At 46.0% G+C, this 21307-nt stretch overlaps 1 long non-coding RNA gene across 1 annotated transcript in view; it reads right to left on the reverse strand.

Annotated features, from left to right (window-relative positions):
• Positions 1-211: 211 nt before the first annotated feature.
• Positions 212-21307, reverse strand: part of LOC112551712 — a 27317-nt gene continuing 6221 nt past the window's right edge. The window contains exons 2-3 of the long non-coding RNA XR_003096024.1: positions 9647-9831; positions 212-305 (exon numbers count right to left, since the gene is read on the reverse strand). This is a non-coding gene — a long non-coding RNA (uncharacterized LOC112551712). The remainder of the gene's footprint in view (positions 306-9646; positions 9832-21307) is intronic.

A 21307-nucleotide genomic window follows, 5' to 3' on the forward strand; every position in this document is an offset into this window, starting at 1 on the left:
TGCAATATACAATATATTCATATACTATATAATATATACATAAACTGGAACTATAATACATATATAGCAAGGTGAAATAAAATTGAACTTAGTCATCTAAAACCACTTAGGTGGAACAGGATATGGCCCATTTTGTGACTAACTTCCAGGTCAGATCTCAGTATTTCTTCTTTCAAATTCTAATTTCTCGCAGTAACAAAACAAACACTTACCCTGTTTCTTATCCTGTAAATTTCATGTTTGGTAACTGCAGTGCTTCAGTTGAGTCAGACTAATACCAACAATTTCTTCATGACCTTCTTTTGCTAATGTTAAAGTAAAATGTTTGGATTTTAAGTTCACATGGAGGAAGAATTTCTAAAAATGGATGGAAACAATTTTCCAATACTTTTTACAAGCAAACATATACATTTTCCTGCTTTTAGACTTTGAGGGTGACTAATGTGAAGTTGCCCATTCTGAAATACAGTTCTCTATGGATGCATCTACACATGCATTTACTCCAGCCTAGATTTACTGTGCTGTAAGCTATTAAACAGTGCATGTGCCTAAACGAGATGCTTAATTTTGCACAAGCATAGTTTACTGTGAAGTAAGCATGTGCGATTACACATGCACATGCTTACTTCACAGTAAACTTCCCTAATACTGATTAGGGAAAGTATCAAATGCAAGTAGCAAATTTACTCAACATTAGTAATGGTGCCACAGCACTTGGGTAGATGCCAGTCACCAGGTGGTGGGTGATAGCTCCCTGCCCCTAGGACCTGCCTACTGCCAGGGCAGGCTCTGCCACACGAGCCCAGGTGGGAACTATGTCCCCCTGCCCCAGCAGCAGAGAGCTCCAAGCCCCCTGCTCCTAGATGGTGATCAGAGAGCAGGGCCTGGGAGATCCTTATCTCACAACCTAAACTCTGCAGTTGCAGGGTTCAGGATGGGAGACCCTCGTCTCCCAGCCTGAGCTCCACAGTCGTGTGGCTTGGGCTGGGAGATCCTGGTCTCTGCAATCATGGAGGTAGGGCTGGGAACAGGCAGGGAGCTTGTTCCCAGCCCCTGCTCTGCGACTGCAATTGCAATCACAAAGCAGGGGCTGGGAGCTCCCTGCCTGATAACAGTTCCCTGCCCAGCTGGAAGCTGGCTGGGACCTGCCCTTGACTAGGACAACTCCCAGCCAGCCCCAGGCTATGTGGGGAAGCAATGCAGCCTGGAGGTAGATGGAGACTGTCCTGTTTCAGGCAGTCCCCAACTAGCTCCAGGCTGCATGTGCAGACTTCCCTGCACAGCCCAGGGCTGGCTGAGAACTGTCCCAGTCAGCGGCAGGTCCCAGCTCCATGCCCCAGTTGGGTGATCTAGGCACAGGGCTTGGAAAGAGCTGCAGGGGCGAGGTAGGTCCCAGCCTCCTGCCCCAATCTGCAGGTGGGGCACCTAGCTAGCTGCTAGCTACCCTGCCAGTGGATCAGGGCAGGGGGCAGGGACCTGCCCAGCCCCTACAGCTCTTTCCAAGCCCCATGCAGCTGATCAGGGAGCCAAGGCCATGTATAGATGCACCCAGTAACGGTTTTTGGGTAGGTGCCTAAACATCTGGGGATTAGGAAGCAGACTTGCTGCCAGGTCCCTGCAGCCCTGCAATGCACCCCTGTGGCCACTGCGGGGAGCTCCAGACTCCGGCTACAGCTGCCAGCGCCTGACAGCCATTTGTAGAAGCCAGACCTGCTCTCTGGCCAGATCCTCCCCTGCCCAGAAGCATTGTGTCCAGTGTAGAGGCAGCTCCCTCCTTGCCCATTCTGTCTCCCTGTGTCATGGCTGCTCCAGCCCCCGCCCTTGACAGTGACAACCAGCACCCTACTGCTCCAGCTCCTGCTCCTGGCAGTGACGACCAGTGCCCTGCACTCCTGTTGGCCATGGTGCTGGCTATCCTGGCCCCATGCCCAGGCCCCAGAAGAGCTGCCCACCAGTGGAGGCCAAGGCACCAGGCATGGGAGGCCCTAGCTGACCACCTCCTCCTGCACTCTCAGATCTAGCCCACCCAAAACACTGCCCATGCCCCACCCCCTGTACCACTCACTGCTGACACGTGTCAGAAGAGCAAGTTTTTATTTCTTTCACATACAACAGACCACCCCCCCACCCCCTCCTCCAACAATAAAAAACCTTCTTCCCCCTAGAAACTACATACAAGGTGTGTATTTTGTGGAGTCCCAGAGTGGGGAGCCATGGGGTGGGGGCACCTAGGGGGCAGAGCCCTGGGACAGGCAGCCAGCACCCCACCCTCTAGCCTTTTCCCTGCAGGTCCACAAGCCACAGCAACTGCAGCATGCTCATCCAAGAGTGATGGCACCTGGTGCTCATCCAGGGTGGGCACCTCCCCTCCCAGCTGCCAGAGGCCAGGCCCATCAGGCCAATGTCCAATTCTGTTCCAGGCAGCTCTGGCTCCATGTCCATGTGAAGCCAGGGTGGGCCTGGGCCCAGGAGGGTGGCAGTTGACCCAGAGTGGGGGCCAGGCCAGGGGCTCCTGGTGGCTGGAGATGGCAGAGGACCTCCTCCCAGACCCAGGCAGGGGCCTACTGCAGGGCGTGGCTAGGGACAGGGGACAGGCAGCAGCAGGCATGAACCAAACCACCAGGCCCAGGATGGTGTCCAGGGTCCAGCGGTCATCGTCCATGGCCTGCATGGCCTGGCAAAAGATCATATTTTGATCCCAGAGGACCTGCATCTGTTCCAGCTTCAGGGCCCAGAGCTCGGCCTGGAACACCTCCTCCTATGCAATGTCCTCCTGCTGCCACCTGTTCTAGTGGGCCAAGTCATCCTCCCACCAGGCCCATGCAACCTTCTTCCACTCCTCAGCCACTGTCACCAGCTGCCAGAGGAGGAGGGTTCCATCCATGATGAACCTCTGGCACAGCCGGTGCATCCAAAAGGCCCTAGCAGTGGGTGGCAGCATCCCTGTCAGCAGTCCCACTGGCCCCTGTGGCTTCTCCCCTACGTCCAGATGCTGGACCTACACAGTCATGAGACAGAGCCTTTTGTGAGAGTTTGCAACATTTCAGAGATAAGATGCTCTGCACCAGGGGCCATGCACTGCCCAGCCTCAGACTAGGGGTCAGCCATGAATGGGATTGCCTAGCCCATGGTGCCTGGGCTCGGGGTTCATGGGGCTCTGGGACAACTGGGAGGAGGAACTGGCCATGCCCCTGCCCTCCCTGCTGGGGGCCTCTCTGGGGAGGTGCCATGGGGCCAGCCCCCTGCCATGCCGCCACTGCATCCTGAGCATGTCTCTGTTATGTGTGATGAGCTGTTTTTGCAGGAAGAGGGGTACCCAACCCACTACGCCCTGCTGCTGCTCATGGTGCCCTGAGCACACCTGCGTTCCTGTTATGGGGCCTTCAGCTCTGACAGTATGGGGGGCCTGGGCTGCCCTGCAACCTCTGTCACTGCCTGGAGGGATACCTGTGGCAGCACTACACATCCCTACCCCCTGCTGCTGAGGAGGTGATTGCAGCTGGCATTGACACCTTCCTCAGGATGTGAAAGACTCGTGCCTGCCTAGCTGCAGGGGCACAAGATGATCAGCTAAGTTATGCACTGTGTCCCACCTCTCTGCAGGGGGCAACCTGGGGGCAGGGGAGTGTAGGCAGGCCAGGCAGGGAGGGGGGTAGGGACTGGGATGGCAAGGGCCCTCTCCCCCAGTGCGGGGCTTATCATGTGTTTGGGGCTGGCGTGGCTGTCAGTTCGGTGTGGTCCTCCCAGCAAGCAAAGGCGTGAGGCTGCATCCAGTGTCCTCAGCCCACATGACATGGTGTGCAGGCCAGGGGCCTCCCATGGGGAGGAGCTGGCACTACTGATGGCCAGCAGTGACATGGCTGGCTATTCTTCATGGCTGGCCCTGGGGCTGTGCAGCTGCTGCGACAGGGCTTCCTGAGCTGTTGGTGGAGGGAGCAGCTGGGGAGATGGGTGGGATGGGATGCTGAACACCTGAAGGTCCCTCCTTTGCTGACATATCAACAGAGGTGCCAGGACAGAGTCGGGGCTCCAGCAGGCTGCCCATGCTGGTATAGACCGCATGGTTGTGGCCTGGGTCCCAGGGCACTAGAATGGCAGTCAGCTGCTGCATAAAGAGCATGGTCTTGCAGGCACAGCCAAACTGACGATTGTGCTCAGTCACAGTCACCCACTGTGCCCACAAGGCCTTGACCTTTATGTGGCACTACCATACCAACAAGTTGTGCTCTCGCTTTCACATCCCACACAACAGGGCCACATAAATGTGGGTGTTGGAGCGTCCACTCCACTCAAAATGGCTCAGTACCTCTGCATTGCCCCAGAGCACCACAATGTTGCCAATCTCCTCCTTGCTCCAGTTGGGGCCCCAGGTGGAGGCACAGGCATTTGCGCATGGGCGGTGCCAGGCCTGGATGGGAAGGAGGATGCCATGCTGCGTCCTTTACTGGCTCTCTGGGACCCCACACAGCTTGCCTTCTCTTGCCGGCCCTGGGGAAGTTGCCAGCAGCACCCATCGCAGAGGCACAGCAAAGGACTAGCAGCCATGTGGCAGAGGCTATGCCCCACAGCACCTGCAGGCACAGGGCAGGCTTCTAGAGGTGTGCAGCAGGGAGGTGGTGCTGGCCTGCAGGCAGCCCTAGAGAGCTGACAGGGCTGGCCAGGGGCTGCAGCAGCCTGCAGCCCTGTTCAGCACCCATGTGCCCTGATGGCAGTATCCTGGCAGCTGTGTAGCAGCTCAGTGCCAGACAGCACTGCTGGGGTGGTGAGAGGCAGGCACACCAGCGCTGTGGCCTGCCCAAGGGGACACACAGGGCCTATAGTGCCCTCAGGCTCCCTGTGTTGTGTGCCCCAGGGAATAAAATGTCCACAGGCGGGTCCTGCAGGCCAGCACCTGGGAGGAGCAGGAGAGACTCCAAGGCTGCAGCCCTGGGTCTGGCCTCAGGCCGGCCCCCTAGTGGCTGGGCAGACCCAGCAGCAAATTTGCTGCCAGGTTGCGTCTACACATGTGTTACTGTGCAGTTACTAATCACATTTAAATTTGTTACCTGCATTTGCAGGTAGCAAATTTAATTGTGATTAAGGGTTGTTAGTGCACAGTAAGTGCATGCATGTATAGATGTATATGCTTACTGCACAGTAAACTAGGCAGCTGTGAAGTACCATGTCTCATGTAGATGCCCCCATGAGCATAAACAGATGCTACCAAATGAAGCAGATCAGGTGTAGCAGGATGTAGTTAATCTGCTTCATTGGATGAAGCACGCATTGCCCATTGTGCTGCATTGGCCGGGGGCCTGATCCTGCAGGACAGCAAGCATCTTATTTCCCACTCATAGACACACCTCAGAGATTTCTCAGGGTGCAGGGAACATGAGCTTTCCCTGTTTACAGAGACATGCTCCAGGGAATCGCTGAGGCAATCTCTACAAGCAGGAGAAGCATGGGTTCCCCTTCAGAGATGCACCCCAGAGACTGCCTGGGGAACATCTTTGTAAGAGAGGAAAGTGGGACAGGAGCTTCTGGGACCACCCATGCAGGATTGGGCCCCTTAAGCTCCAGGAGAGCCTGCCTAGGATGGCTGGAGAGTGTGGGCAGCCCTCACTCTCACGCCATAAAGCAACCAGACATATGCCACAATAAAGTGGCAGAAACTATTATTACCTTTATCACACCAACAAAGTTTGGGCATTTGTAGCATGACAAGGGGCATGCATATCTGTTTTCTTGGGCTTTGGCCACTGTAAACATTTTATGACAGCACAAAGATGATGTCTGTTTCCATCATATAACAGGGACAGCCAATCTGCAATGCATGTGCCATGAGTGGCACCAACAGCCTGTGTAAATACGGCATAGCAGACTAGGGAGAGAACAGGCAGCACAGCAGCAGATAGGGCAGGAAGTAGAAAGCAGAGTAGCAGATAGGGCAGGGAGCACAGGGCAAGGAGCAGAAAGCAGAGCAGATCAGGCAGGGAAAAGGGACCGGACTGGCACTTAGGGAGAATGCAGGGCTTAATTTGTGGCACGCCTGCCAAAAGGTTGGGCCCTGCTGTTCTATGGTATTTTCCCTCTTTACTTAAAAAATATAATAATTTCTTCATGGTATACAAAAGGTGTCTTGTTAATTTCATACATGTTCTCTCTCCTCTTACCCAGGACATCTAAAAAACCACAACAGGAGAAATGAATTCCTTTTCCTGAGCCTCTTCCCAGGATGCTATGTAAGAATGTTGTGGGCTATCCAACAGCATGAGTTTTTAAAAATACAAAATTTTAAAGCTGTCTGAATGTTATCCCAACTGAAAACAGGAAGAAAAACTTATGGGAAAAAAGTGTTTCTTCCTTGGGGCCAGGTATGGAAAGCAAGGAGTTTGAATTAATATCCTCTGCAGATTAAGGTAAGTGTTTAACTTCAACTCCTCCTCCACAGTTTTGTCCTGTGTCCAGTTTTGTCTTAGGACAAATATTTAAGTAGTCTTCAAATACATATGTATTCAGGAGTAGGTAACAGAAATTTATGCCACACTAGCACTTGTTGTCTTTCTTATTCCAAAGACTGCTTTCTATCCTGATCTTTTCTTTTATTCCATCTCCTTAGGCTTCTAGTGTTCTTACTTTTCCCCCCTTCACATGAAGTTTACTACTAGTTACTTTCCCTTTTCCCATTTTTTCCTCCTCCTTCAACTGTAGATCTTTCTCACCCACTCATCTACTTGTTCATTCTTTACCATCACTTCACGTATCCTTTTCCTCATTCATTCACTTCCCTTACCATCCTCACTAACCTGCCATTTCCCGAAGGAGCAGACTTCCACAACTATGCTTTGTTTTGAGCCTATCCCTATTAATTTGTGGTAAGAGCAGATGTTTGTAGAAACAGATGTTGGATGACTCAGCTGCTTTACTACAGAGAATACAATGGGCTTCATACGTGGCACTTTCCTACAACTGAGAACCAAAAAGGGGATTCAGCTTTGGTTACTCCTACTTTATATCATAGCAAAGTTCACAATCTCAAGGTACATCTGCAGTAAGTTAACGTATTTTCAGCAGCTATGATGTAGAAAAATCAAATAAACCCATTACTTATTTGAAGCCATAGAGTTTTGTTTCTTAGTACTAATTTAAACAATACTAAAATTATCCCAAAATATATATCAACCATAAAAAGAAGTTTTAAAAAACAAACAAACATTCATAACACATTCTTTCTTCACACCAATGAAAAGCTGTGATAAAATTCACTAAGTAAAGTAATTTGTTGAAGAGAGAAGGATAAAAAAAATCCAGAGACACATGATTCATTTCTAGTACACAGCACACTAGTCTAAGTAATGTTAACATTTAAAAATATTAGTTTAAAACAGGGTCTTCTCTCCCTGTCAAAAGGAGTCAAATATAAATGTTTTACCTAAAATAATTTAAAATGTTCATCAAAATGTACGCACAAAAACACGTGGATTGTCTTTTTCAAGATTTAAATGAAAAAAAAAATGAAAAAATATTTTTTACCTAAAGACAGAAGTGCAAGTGCAAAAGTCCCATGAATCTTAATGATCAATGCATGTTGCCTCTGTGTCACAGCATGAACTAACAAAACTTAAAACAAAGCTCAGAAGCGACTGTAAAGGAAAAGGGCTCATGAAAACAGTTACTACACTAGGTGAATCGTATACTAGGTGGATGAGCTGTTGGTGGATAAAAGGCTGTTATAGATCTGATTATAACACTTCACATCATTTTCATCTAGAGAGGCACATATTAAAATGCAGTTCCCTCCTACAAACTGACTGGTACCTCTCCCAATGTTGCTTTCACAATTTATTGTCCCTCAACAACTCCTGTTTCAGTATATAAGGAAATAAGTTTTGTCTTTCTAAATGACATCCCTGCAAGCTAAACCTGGAATTAAAGTGAAGCTGGATTTTTTTCAACCACATAGTTTCACAATTAACCAAGAATTAACAGGCTAAAATTCTGCCTTCAGGGACAAGTGAAGGAAGGAAGGAAGGAAGGAAGTGAAAGACAGCATTAAAAGCGTGGTTACACAGCAACATTTGGAGTTTAATCTGAAGACTGTAATTGTATAGCTACCACTAGAAGCACAATAGGGCCAGCCCAATGTGCTACTCTGATGATGCATTAGATGGAAACATTTCAGCTCAGTTTTAGAGCCCACAGTACTTGGCTGTTACAGAAGTGACCTCCAGCCCAATGAAACACTCTCAACATGCATTCCCACAAAGATATTCTGGCATCATCACTTTTCCTGACAGGAACAAACCTGAGTGTCAAAAAGACAAAAAAAATCCCCTTCACACAAACCTATCATCTCCATTTTTGCTAGTTGTTTCTTTTTGAGGGTATTATGGGGTGTTACATAATGCCTACATTGGGTAGGAAATATGACCCTCGCATTATCTCAGTTCTCTCAACTCTCAATTCTGTGCTTCAGGCCATACAGATATCTTTCTTTTCCTTCTGAAGTAAGTGACAAGTTCAAGGCTTGCTCTTTATATTTCCCCAAATCCTTTATTTTACCTTTACAAGAACATTCCTAACACACTTTTCTTTATTCTGAAAAAAAAATTAAATATACTTTTTAAAACATTTAAAAAAAAAATCAAGCAAACCAGATTGCAACTTAATTGTTTATGCTCTCCATAACTAAAGGACTTATTTTGCTTTGAAGAAGGTATCAACTGTTTCTTTCCTTGACAGTGGTTTGCTACCAAGGAAACCCTAACCACAATTCATACAAATTTTATTTTGGGTTTGAGTCTGCTCTCACACATCTTCATTATCTCAACAACAGAGCTTTAACTATATGAATGAAAGCTTCCCCAGAAGATAATCAAACAAAACCCAGCAATTCATTCTATGCTGCTTGCTCAAGTTCATGCAGAAAACATTTTACAGGACAGCAAGTCTAAAAAAACAGGCTACATTTCAAAAATATTCCCCAGAAAGGATGCTAGTGATTTAACACACACACTCACAAAAAAAAGATTTATGTAATCGTAAGTCCTAAAAACAAAAGATGAATCTAGGACAGACGTCATGCTTTCAAATTAAAAGTAGTTACTGAAGACACCCTGCAGTCTCAGATCCCAGTTAAGATCGCCTGTGTCATACCTCGTGCTCATGTAGTATCCTTAGCCATCAGTGCCAAACAAGTTGAAACAGTATGTATGGAAATGTTGAAGTCAATGGCATATTGTGACAATTATTGAGTGGTATATTTCAAAACGGCAGTAGTCAGTGCAGCTGCATCTTTCCTTAAGTATTCTGAATTAGTTGTTTCCTTCATTAGGAAGCTGGGCCTATCTATGTGTTATTGAAAATCATAGTTTAACTCTAATATAGATAATAACATATCAGATAATAAATAAACCATATATTTGCATATAACCAGGTGCACTGTAGCCTTATAATTCTCTTTCTCCAGGACACAGTTTCAAATAGGAAACCTGTGTCATTCAATGGAATTCAATCTGCAGGATAGGAAATCTCCTGCAACATGTTAGATTTTAAGGCTCCAGGAAGGTACTTCTCATTTTTTGTAAGTTATATAACTACAGTCCATTCATGCCCAACCTGCAGTTGTACGAGGTGACATAGGTGTATTTTCTGTTTGCTTTCTTACCTTGTTCTCTGCAGAAGTGTACTGTATCTTTAATGTATCCATGGCTCTGATCATAGCTTGCATGGCAGTAAATATGTTTTGATAAACCAATTTTGTGAAGCTTTTCCTGTCCTCTTCTGTGTAACCTGATCCATGAATAATCCTCATCTGTTTAATAAAGGTACTTTTTCCACTTTCTCCTGTGCCTACAAGACAACACAGTAAGAGCTCAGAGTGAATAATGCTCATAAACCATATCAGTGAAAATTATTGAGTATACAGCAATAAGTGTATCAATAAAAAGTCAACATTTACTTTTAATGAAGTAGAATGAATAAGCAATGCATACAGGCCCATGCAAATTTAAAAATCAATAAGCAGTTGAAGGATCATTTCTCAACCTATACAAGAAAAGTTTTCATAATACCCTGTAGTTTTGTAAAGGAATCAAATCTCTGTCCCTGGCTCTGGGTAAGCAATGACTGTGAATAGCCTGCAAGAAAAGAGTTTACAGATGCAAAGCAAACTTCTTTCAGTTCTTGCCTCTAGGCTAAGTACAAACACTCAAAAAGCCCAAGGCTGAATTGATTCAATCTTCGCAGGTTAGTCTAAGATGTGCACATTGACCTGATAAACAAATGAACATATTCACTTTTGATTCTAGAAATGCAGCCACATGCCTGCTGTGGGTCAGACCAGAAGCAAAGGGGTGCTAGCCCACCCACCCTGTGAGGCGTAGTTTGCAGGGAAGCTGAGGAACTATGAGTTAATTTGAAGCTAGAGGGGATCTGGGACAGAAGTTCAATAAAACAAGTTAACCTAAATCAGTTGTCTGATACTACATCCATCTGGGTTTATCTTTAACTGGTTTCAGCTATTTTGAAAGCAGTTTACATGCACTGAACTTCTGTTGTGTTACAGATTTGAACCTCTTTCTGATCACTTATACTGGTTTATGTGTAATTTCTGTCCCTAGCCCAAAGATTATCTAGTTTAGTCATATTTCATTTGCCTTCAGTTCTAAAAAGGAAAGAGCAGGCCTTGGATTTCTCTATTGTTTCCCAATTAGTGTTTCTCTATCATTCAGTGTTGAAGTTACATGATGAAACAAAGCTATACCTATGCCAACAAATACTTTCCAGTTAAAAACTCATAAATGCACACCAAAAAGCAGCAAGATAGAAAGGGAGAAAACTTTTGGCTGGTTGATTAAGAGTTAATATATTTCAATTGGGTTTTAGGCTTCCCATTCACTCAATCAATAAACAATGTTTACCGTAATACAGAATCACTATTAAAAATCTTTCAGTTGTTCATACCCACTGCTACTAGAGGTCTGAAAATGTATCAGCGTGATGCAGAAAGAAAATGGTCCATTAGATTCATCTTCAAATATACCAAACAAAAAGCTGTTTGTTAAATATATATATATATATATATATACACACACACACACACACACACACACACTTGGTACAAGTCTACACTTTGGCATGAAAGAGATACAATTTTAATGCTTGAACTGTTACTGAACATAGTCTTTCTTAACACATTTGATGCTCTTTGTGAAGGTTTATATGCATTTTTGTTACATATTTACTACATATCCTGTACAATGGTTTCTGTCATTTATAGCCATTTTTCTTGGGAAGGGGGGGTACGACGACCCATACATCAGCTATTCTGCTTGTGTCCGTCCTTTCCACCTTGATATGGGAAAACAGAGTCTATAAATACCTATTTTTAAAAATATCTTCTACTAAAGACTTTAAAGTAGCAATTGCTTGTTTGTTATTCAAATGAATAGTCATCTACAGACCCTACTCATAACATTACTAGGAGCAGTTGTACTCTTCAAACAACAGCAGCTACAGGAATCCTTATCAGAGGAGGCGACATTCTCTTAAAAGACAGAGAGAGAGAGAGAGGGAGAGGAAGGGAGAGAAATATTTTTTATAGTTCATTAAAAAATATTTCCAGCAAAAGGAAAATAATACATTATTCAATAATTGTTTCAGTTTTTGTTGTTGATTTGGACTACAGTGAGGAACATTAAAATGTAGACTACATAGAATATTAGAGATTTTGAAGTTACATATGACTTGACTTTGGTATAATATTGATCATTACATATTACAGCTCCCAAATAACTAGTTCTGGGAAGCCAGTTTTAAAAAGAAATGTCAATATAAACAAAATCTCAATATTTTTAAACTTAAAAGAAAAAAAACTCCATTCTTCAACTGTTAGCACTTCCCTCATTTTAAGCAATGTTATATTATAGAAATCTATTACAAATATTATATTTTTATACACAAATACACACATACACATACATGAATGTTTCGACCCAATTTGAACCATGAGCCACATTCTTAGGCAGACATGTAAGTAAAGGCATAATGGGATCTGATATATGATCCCCACAATCAGGCGGCCTGCCATGACATACATGCATGGCAGGAGGCATGATTGTGGGATCCCCCTTCAGATCCCATCACACCTTCCTGCTGGTGCAGGGGGAGCCTAAGATCATGATCCTGGGGTCCTCCTGTACTGGCAAGTAGCAAGTTCCCGCAGCTGGGAGTCCCATCAGATGACAGGTCTCCTAGCCATAGGGACAGGCCCTATAGTTGGAAGTCTCAGTCAGGCCACACATTCAATTAATGACATGGTAGGAACCAAGCACAAATTTGTACATTTTTTGTGTAATAACTTCATGGTTTATTCCTTGTTTTATCATGCCAGTAATTGATTGAACATGTGGCCAAGTAACATCTTAAGACGGGGGTGGGCAATTATTTTGGGTGGAGGACCACTTACTGAGTTTTGGCAAGCCATCGAGGACCACATGATAAATGCTAGGAGCTAGGAGCAGATAAATATTAATTTTCTAAAATTTTTAGGGGCACCGCAGGCCAGATAGAATGGCCTGGCGGGCCGCATCTGGCCCACAGGTCGCATTTTGCCCGCCCCTGTCTTAAGATGTGATTAACTAGTTAATCATATCTTAAGTGTAACTTATGCCAGGAGCCTTAGTTTATTTAAAATAAACAGTCTGATCATATCACATTGGACACACTGGACTCAAGGAAAAATCATTGCAATTACAACTCAGTTCAAGTCAAAACTTAGAATGCCAGGGACCTGCCAGGAAGCAATTTGTTACCCAACTGAATAAAATCAGGTTTGCAAACTTTTTATTTTTAACAAAGGAAAGAAGCCTTTTTGAGGCTAAAGGAACGGAGCTGCGCATGAAACAGAGAGACAAGTGTAATAACTATGAAAGAACATAAGTAGTGAAATGGAAGGCGATTACCTAAGTGAAAAAGGAAAGGATGAAGTTGTGTGCATCACACAATATCCCATTTCAGATTCAAACAATAGTGATGCTTTGTTCTAGGGCAAGTATGATACAAAAAAGAAGGTAGACTGGCAGAGCTGGTGCCAGGGTTGAAGAGGTCACAAGACATAACCCAACTTAGAACTCTTTCCTACATGTAACATTTTTATTTGCACATAAAAACAAAGGTTAGTGGCTTCTTGCCCTTTTTGCTGTCACTTTACCACATCACTTTTCTTGACATAAAAGTCACTTTTTGTAACAACCATCTTCTGTAGTATGTTTTAAATACCAACGTACTTCCCAGAACCTCCCCAATTTACCCTTTGACCTCTCATAGTTTTGCACAAAAGTTGATTTAAAAGCTTTGTACTCCCAACTGTGACCTTAAGTAAAGTGCGCAGTCTTCCTACTGTGTTCTTCCTTCCCAAGATTCCACAAGTTCCTCTGAGCCGTGCCTCCAGTTACAAACCAAGAATACAAGCTCTCTGTGCAGATCTAACAATACATGCTCTTTGTTCCTCCAATTCCATACATTGGCTAACAATTCTCCAGGGTTCATTACTTAAAATGAAATCTGTCTTTCAAGGAGCATTCTGACACAGCATCATTTTAGAGCATGCTCATAACAAGTAATGCTTGGGAGAGTGTGAATGGTCAATAGTCTTACTAATGCATGCATTAATAGGACAGTAATATAGTAACAGACTCCACTTGAGGATTCAACTAAACATGTGAACTGATTCAGGCTGAATTGCTGATCAAGTTAAGGGAAAACTACCCCTAAAGTGAATTAAATACAAAAGAAAAAAGCAAAAGACAGCAAAATCTATACATTACAATTTGGCTTATACTTTTAAAGAACACTTTATTCACCTTATTAAATAAAACAAGGGGTAACTATCTTGTATTTCTTGTAAATACTAGTTTTAATCAGTTTCATTCACAATACAACAACTGTATAAAACAATGGGCATATCTAAACATGCAATTAATGGGCCTGAATTTTTTGCGCAGAATTAAACTGCGCCCGGAAACGCATCTGAACTTGCACCTGTTGGAAGCCAATTTGCTCCCAGTGGGAGCAGTTTAGTCTAGGGCTACTCCTGCCCTGCTCTGCCCCACTGCAGCAGCTAGTGGGAGCTCCAAGCTCCCCCAGGTGCCAGCCCTGGGCTTGCAGGGGGTACAGGAGTCAGGCCTGGGCTCTGTGGGGTGGGTGAAGCTATCCTGCAGATACAGGCAGACCTAGACAGGCTTGCAAGTTGGGCCGACCGGAACCAGATGAAGTTCAATGTCAAGAAATGTAAAATGCTCCACCTGGGGATGAACAATCCCCTGCACACCTACAGGCTTGACAATGCCAACGTGGCCAGCATTACGAATGAAAGGGTCGTGGGGGTAATAATAGACCAGAATATGAACATGAGCTGGCAGTGCAATGCTATAGCCAGCAGAGCTAACAATACCATGGCATGCATCAATCGATGTAACTCCCGCAAAACCATAGAAGTGATTTTTCCACTCTACTCGGCATTGGTGAGACCACAGCTGGAGTACTGCATCCAGTACTGGATGCCACACTTCAAAAAGGACGTGGTAAAGCTTGAGAAAGTCCAGAGAAGGGCCACCCATATAATCAGAAACCTGTGTGGCAAGCCATACAAGGAAAGGTTGAGGGATCTGGGACTCTTCAGCCTGAAAAAAAGAAGGCCGAGAGGGGGCTTAGCAGCAGCTTACCAATATATCAGAGGCGTACAACAAGGGCTTGGTGAACAACTATTCACCATGGCGCCCTTGAGGAAAACTAGGAGTAATGGTCACAAAAGCCATTGGGCAGGCTCAACATTGGGAAAAAATTCTTCACAACTAGGCTGTCCAGACTGTGGAATAAGCTCTCTCCAGAGGTAGTGCAATCGCCTACCCTGGAAATCTTCAAAAGGAGACTGGACAGTCACCTTGCTGGGGTCACCTGACCCCAGCTGACTTTCCTGCTTGGTGCAGAGGGCTGGACCCAGTGATCTTCTGAAGTCCCTTCTAGCCTTACAATCTATGAATCCTGGCTCCAGGGCAGCTCCCTCCCAGGCACACAGAGATCAGGGCCAGCCCCAATCCCCACAAGGCGGGAGGGAACTGTCCTGGAGCCAGGATGGCTCGCCCTGCCCCACAGAGATTGGGATGTAACCAGGCAGCAATCGTGGCCCTCTGATGCCTGGGCTGATAGGGAGCGATTTGGTCCAGGTCAGGGTCTACACGTGCTCTTCAGCACATTAGTTAATGCACTGTTTTTCTAGTACCAGTGTGTATTGGTACTAGCAAACAGTGCATTAGACTAACTTAATACACAGTAATTGATGTGCATGTGTAGATGGTGACACTTTACTGTGCACTACATTAGTCTAATATGTATAGTAAAGCAGTTTACCCAGTGATACTCAAACTGGGTGTTATGGCACTGTAGGGCAGGATGAGAACCTTTGAAGGGGCTGCTAGGTGTGAGGTGATAAGCATATGAGGGCAAGCTCAGGCTTATCCCTGCCTTGCCAGTTCCCCACCCCAACTGCCTGGCCCCTATGCAACAAAGCAAGCACTGTAATAGATAAACTAGTTTTTTAAATTGGGTGCCACTTAAGTCACAAAAGTTACAGAGGAGTGTCTTGAGTTCAAGGAGGATGAGAACCACCTGTACAGAATATGTATTTATTGTCTGCATCCCAGGGTCTGATCTTCTGAATGCTTACTCCTGAAATATCAGACAAAGTGCATCTTCTACTGATTTAATAAGGGACGCTATACTTTAGGCATTGTGCAAAAACTGAACATAGGCTATTTTAAGAGGGAGAAGGATGATGTTACAGCTTTACCTTTCTCTCTACTTTCCTTGTTTCCATTCCCTCCCCAGTTAACAGCTCCAATGAGCCCCCTCTGTCATCTTTAGGGATTCACAGAGCTCTCTGTAACTAGGTTATCTTTTCTAGGGAAATTTTCCTAGATGTGCATTATAAGATGACAAAAAAACCCACCAACCACTTTCTAATTTTGACACCAGCCAACTCCAACTCCTCACTCTGTTGCAGTGGGAAACTCAGGCCAACAGTGGCCTATGCACAGTCCTGATGAAAACAGGAGGAAAGCCAGCCAGGGTGTAGAGAGGTAATGCATTTGGTCCCCTGTCCCACTGGTGGTGGTGGTGATGGTTATAATCAGGGATCAGGATTTTCCATTTCCCACAGAAAAAACATGGATTTTCCCTTTTAAAGGAAAAAAATGTGGATTTTCCCCTTTTGCAAACAGCTCTCTACAGGCTGGCAGAGTTCCAGACTGCAAGAGCTGCTTGCAAAAGGGCAGGAAACCCCAAGCCCTGTCCTCAGAGGGCAGGGAGGGGGGAGGCCTGAGAATTTGAGTCAGTCAGGGCCAGGTGCGGCTGGTGAAGTATGAGGCAGGTGGGGCGAGTGGAGCATCACACCAGGAGTGACCCACCAGCTGGAGACAGCAAAACCACACAGGGATTCCTCACCACTTCTTGCCCCCACTCCCCTCCGGTGCCCTGGCGATGTGTCCCCTGTGTCTGCCACTGCTCACTGTCATTCCCTGCCACCCTGCTTCCCCGCACATGACCTGGCACTGCAGGGAGCAGAGGAGCAGCACAGAAAACCTCCTCGCTGCTTCTTCCCCTCCCACTGCCCTGGCAATGTGCCCGCTACACACAGGGCTGCAGTGAGGGCAGTGGTGCAGGGCTCCTCAAAGCAGCAGCAGGCGCAGGGGCACCTCAATCCCCCGCTCCACTTACCTGCTGGAGCTGCTCTGCAGGCTGCCTGGGGCCACAGGCATGTCTCTGCACATGGTGCCCTCTGTTTTTCAGCCTTCCTCCCAACAGCTCTTTACCCATGCCGGGGCATCAGTACAGGCACCCTGCTGCCCACTTAAACAAGTGGTTATTGCAATCCATTCTAACTGTTCAAGTGTTTCTACTGCTCATGCACCATTTGGGCAGTAAGGAGATCACCCCAAGGTGCTTAGTGTGCATACTCAACTTTTTGAGTTGAGCATAATCATGACACTGATCACATCATTTTGAAAATGGTGGGGCAGCATCTGAGTGCCCCATATTGACCAGCCACCACTGGTCAGGGCTGGCTCAGACTCACTGTCCCTTCTGCAGCCTTTGGGGTAAGTACGACTTTTAGGGGCTAGGACCTGGGGGCAGCTGAGGGCCCCTTCCAGCAGGGCTGGGGAGGCAGGGGGCTGTGGGATGGGAATGAGGGACACCAGCAGGGCTGGGGTTGGGTGAAGGTCATGCTGCTGAGGGAGGGCAGGGCTGGAGTTTGCAGGGAGAGCTGGCAGGGGGGTGCAGGTGACATTGCCACGGCTGGGAGGGTTTGCAGGGGGAGGGGAGGATGCATTTGCTGTGACCCTGCTTACTGAGCCGGGCACCCTCAGGGCAGGGTTGGGGGCTGGGAGCACTGCCTAGCTGGGGTGGGCAGTGGCACAACTGAGTATGCTGATCTCCCCTGGTGTGTTGCCAATGGGTGTGCTCAGGCCACCTCTCTGTCATTGAGGTTTACTCCAATGGTACAGGGCCAGTTTGGGCATACTAGAGCTTGGCACATGGCCCCAGCGGTGTGGGACCAGTCCAGGCCATCAGGGGTCAATCTCTGGCGAGTCTGGACCAGCCCTACACCATAGGGGCAAGGGCAAGCCTCTGAAAAGCCCTCATCTACCCTACATACTGGGGGCCTGGGGCAGCTGGCAACACCCCCTGGCAGGGCTGGGGTGGGGGGGGCAGAGGGCTATAGGTTGGGAATGAGGAGCAACCCTGACTCACTGCCTCCTCCTCTGTCCCCACCTGCACTGAGGTGGGGCCCTGCCTTGGGGTGCCATGATGTCACCCCACCACCTCAGTACCCTAGGCAGTTGCCCCTACTGCCCACACCTACATTGGCTCTGCCTGCAGGTCATGCTGGCAGGGCTGGCAGTGGCAGGGCAGGAGGCTGCATGTCATGCTGGCAGGGTTGGGGGGACTGTGGCTTGGGAGTGAGGGGCACAGCCACAGCTGGACCTGTGTCCTGGTGAGCAAATGGGGCAGGGGGAGCTCTTATTTTCCATGACAAAAAAACCAAAATCAAATGCCAAAATATATAGGCATTTAGAATGTATTTTATTATAATGACTGAAATACTGGTAAGCTTCTAAATTGCTTTAACATTGTAAATATATCAATAAAACATAGTGTTCAGCTGATACCTGTATATATGAGTGTTTCATTTCAATTGTGAAAAAACATGGATTTTGGCATTTTTAATCAAAGAATTTGGGATTTTTAAACGGAGAAAACCAGGAACCCTGATTATAATTGCTATGCCCATGTGCAAACTCCAGAATTCCTCAAGAGTAACTCTGACCTGAATTCCTCCTCAAATCTCTGGCTGGACATCAGTTCCTCCTGACCACAACTGAAATGCTTATGGCATAATTTAGCCCTATAAGCACATGATGATTTTCACTACACTGTATGCCATTTTGGTTTTCTTAATCTAGTAATGTATTGAGGAATACTAAAGTTGTCTTGTCTCAGACCAGCACTGCTACCAAGTACACTCCTGAAACATGGAAGATTCTGAATTTTAGCCAGTTTTGGATATTAAGCTTCATTGCAGAACAAGGAAGATTTTTTACCTCCCTGCCTGCCATCTGACACCTCCAGGGAAGGAATTCTACCTGAGCTGCACATCAAAAAGCTACTCAGCACAGCTTAGAAAGACACTCTCATGGACCCAGAGGGATAGCCTTCTATCTTCAACTCCCTCTGTACAAAAATGAAGTTTATTTCCTACCTATGGGGACTTTTTACTATCTTGTATTATCTATACTTTTCCCAGAGCCTGATGAAGGCACTTTGATCCCAAAGGCTTGCAGAAAAGGACAATTTTCTTGTGATTTTCCAGTTGCTCTAATAAAAGGTATCATTTGGAACCAAGAGTTCTAGTTTTTTTATGTCTTTTTGTCTCAGACCAACACAGCTACCAAGTACATCCCTGAAGTTGTCTTGTGGCAGTTCATTTATTTTTATTACATTAACATAAAAATTTAAACAATTAGAGACGGATAGGGACTTCATGAAAACATGGGACCTGCTCCTTCCTTTTGCCTCTACTCTTAACAGCTGTCTCATTGAAGGCAGTGAAGTATGCTTCTGTTGATGTTCCATCTCATCACAGTGAATTGCTCACATGCTGAACCCCATGCTGCCAGAGCTAAACTACTATCGGTGCCCAAGCTAGCTTTTCACTTCTGCAAGTGCAGCACAGACATTTTTAGGCTCAGGTGGGACCCTGTTTTCCTCTGTTAGAAGCATTGAAGCAGACTGCAAAGAAGCTTTATAAGGCCCACCTCATTGTAAATGCCCTACATATCTAGCTAGCCACTGCAAGGAGGCAACACAAGCCATTAGCTCTGAATTTATCGTTTGCAAAATGGAAGTGCTAACCAATATATTAACTGAAGTCTGTTTATCCTCATTTTCCTCCTTCTAATTACTTCACAAGAGACTGATTTTACTCTGCTTTCCACCACAGAGTTCCCCTCCTGTGTTATCTCCTCTGTTCCTCTTGGCTCACAGCTTTGTCAATTAAAAATAATCAGAATGTAATAGGGTATTTTACAAGAGCGCATGACATTTTTATTTGTTTTTACCTTTGTCTCTCCTTTCCTTACCTCTTTGTCTGCTAAATTAATTTTCCAGGTCTGATGCAGTTTGTAAACCCCTCAGGGAGTCACCTACCTTGTTTATTTCTAAACTATCTTGTCAAGTTACTGAACAAAATCATAACTACAACTAAACAGTTCCACCAAACAGACTGTGGGTACGCTCCTGCACTGATAAATCAGAAGTGTGCAATCAAAATAGGCAGGCTTGCAACCTCAGATACCAACAACAGTGAAGACAATGACAGAGGCTGATCGAGCCTTCTGGAGATCCCTGGATATGTATTTGGGCAGCTGGACTACTCCAAAATCCATGTTGCTGCATCTTCATTATTACTGGTACTTGAGCTAGTAAGATTAAAACTAGTTCAGACATGTCTGCACATGTAATCACACTCCTGACTCCACTGTAGACATCCTGTGTGTGCTCATCTGCCTGATGCTGTCTGATGCCACAGACTGTGGCCAATGCTTTCCATCTTTAGATGCCTACATGTAAATCTCATCCACATGTCATTTGGAGAAACAAGAAAGATCCTAGATGAGCCTCTGATGCACTTTAAAAACTTCCTTGTCATGTTCTACATGTGCAGAAGAGTCATATCAAAGAACTTCACTGTGAGACAAGAACTGAGTCACTGCACATCACAACATGAATCTTCCACTTCCCACAACCTCAGTGATTGCTCACAGCAGCAAGCAACATTTTGAAATGACTGTGGCAGAGGGGTCAAGACTGCTCTGTGAAGGCCTAATTATTAGGGCTGTGCAAAGCTTCGGTCCCTGATTCCATTCGGTAGTGATTGGGGCCAATTCGGTGGCCAAATCTCCGAATCCAAATAGAACCAGGAGACCTTTAATCTCTCCGAATTGAATCAGAACCCTCCAAATTGATTCAGACAGATTTGATGATTCGGACATAGACACAACTTTAAATGTTTGTCTACATACCTCAAGGTACCAGGTGGCTCGTGAACACTGTGATGCTTCATCCGCTGCAGCATCCTAGCATTCACAAGCCACCTGGTACTTTGAGGTGCCCCAACCACCTCCTCTGCAACACCCTGAGCCCAGTCAGAGCAACCGCAGGCTGCCAGGCTGACTCTCCAGATCCTCTGCCAGCCTGTGTTGCTCCAAACCAGCTCAATGTGCTGCTGTCTGGGCGCACTTGTAAACTGCACACCTGGGAGCTTCTGGGGAGCAATAAACTCTGGAGGAATAAGCTCCAGAGTCTACTGCTGCACATTAATGGCCCATTTAGAAATGCCCACTGAAGCGAAAGGTAAACTTCAAGCAGGGACAGGATTAGGTCATTATCAAGCACTTTTTAAAATCCCATGCTTACTGCTTAAAGCATGATTCAATAATGATTTTATTTTCTGCTGGGTAGCAAAGATGACAAAATTCATTCAGTCCCTGACAAGCAGAACCTTCTGGCAAAGACACTAGCCCATAGAACAGGGATAGGCAATGTTTTTTTGGCCAGAGTGCCAAAAAAACCCACAATGCCTACCTTGGAAACAAGGGTAGGGGGATACATGGCAGGATGCCCTGCTTGTGCCCCTTGCCCCTGACCCAAAGCCCCTGCCCCCCAGCCCTGCTTGTGCCCCTGCTGCCCCTGCCTGCCAGTCCTACTG

This window comes from Alligator sinensis, unplaced genomic scaffold (assembly GCF_000455745.1).
Source record: "Alligator sinensis unplaced genomic scaffold, ASM45574v1 scaffold728_2, whole genome shotgun sequence".
NCBI classification, from domain to species: Eukaryota; Metazoa; Chordata; order Crocodylia; family Alligatoridae; genus Alligator; species Alligator sinensis.